Source organism: Enoplosus armatus, chromosome 1 (genome assembly GCF_043641665.1).
Source record: "Enoplosus armatus isolate fEnoArm2 chromosome 1, fEnoArm2.hap1, whole genome shotgun sequence".
Taxonomy (NCBI): domain Eukaryota; kingdom Metazoa; phylum Chordata; class Actinopteri; order Centrarchiformes; family Enoplosidae; genus Enoplosus; species Enoplosus armatus.
This window is the reverse complement of record NC_092180.1, coordinates 21008784-21010030: the sequence shown is the minus strand read 5'-3', so window position 1 is coordinate 21010030 and position 1247 is coordinate 21008784.

Sequence of the window (1247 nt, the reverse complement as noted above, 5' to 3'; positions counted from 1 at the left end):
ACGCTGCTTCTGTGTCTTTGTGTTATTATTTTTCCACCATGTTTCCGGTTCTACCACTACATCTCCACACAGTCACATAATGAATGGAACAAAACACAAGTGATTTCTGCCGCTATTCAGAAATGAAATATCCGAAACGTCACTCCTTCTCTCTGCAAATATTAAAAGTACCTCCACTGACTTGAAGATTAGAGAAGACGGAAATAAGGTTTATTGCATGCATGTTTACACATACAATAAATTTGCTAACCCTATTGTTGCATAACAATAAAATATAAACAAACACAAAACAAGTACTGCAGGACTGATGACTGTGTACAGGGAGCACAGCAGAGGGGAAAGGACGCAGCCTTGTGGGGAACCGGTGCGAGTCTGAGATGTGTTTCCCCAGCTTCACATGCTGCCTCCTGTCAGACAGGAAGTCTGTGATCCACCTGTAGGTGGAGCCAGGCACACTCAGCTGCGAGAGCTTGTCCTGCAGGAGAGCCGGGATGATGGTGTTAAAAGCAGAGCTGAAGTCCACATACAGGATCCTGGCATAGGTTCTCAAGGAGTCCAGGTGCTGGCGGATGAGCATGTTTACTGCATTGTCTACACACCTGCTGGCTCTGTAGGCAAACTGTAGGGGGTCCAGAAGAGGGGCAGTACTGGATTTGAGGTGTGACAACACAATGCGCTCAGGTGACTTTATTACCACAGAGTTCAGGGCGACGGGTCTGTATAGTTAAATTCTGAGGTCCTTGTTTTTTGGGAGACTGGGATGATGGTGGAGGATTTGAAGCAGGCTTGCACATGACACGTCTCCAGTGACGTGAGAAAGATGATACGATGATTGAAGAGGAGACAGCTGATCAGCACAGTGCTTCAGGGTAATCTGAGCTGCATTATGATATAGTATTGTGTATTCTGCAGTAGACCGCCGCAGGTTGTGACCACAGTGCGAGTGGGCTCACCTTCAGCTGTGGCTGCTCAGGTGCAAGTCTGTACAGTTGCAGCTGGATAGATAACTTGCAGAGCTAGTGAACCAGCTCTCTCTCTGACTTCTGCTGATTGAGGCAGACTGTAGAGCAGCTGTGATTGTGACTGTAGCCACAGGATGACAGAGCTTTGGCTGCTGCTGTCGCGATGACTTAATGCGAGCGAACGCAAAGGGAGTCTTCAAAGACATTCTCGCTCGGGGGGCTCCGTAGTAAATCAAGATAACATTTCTGAATACAAAATGAATCCTACACAAAGGATTTTGGTAA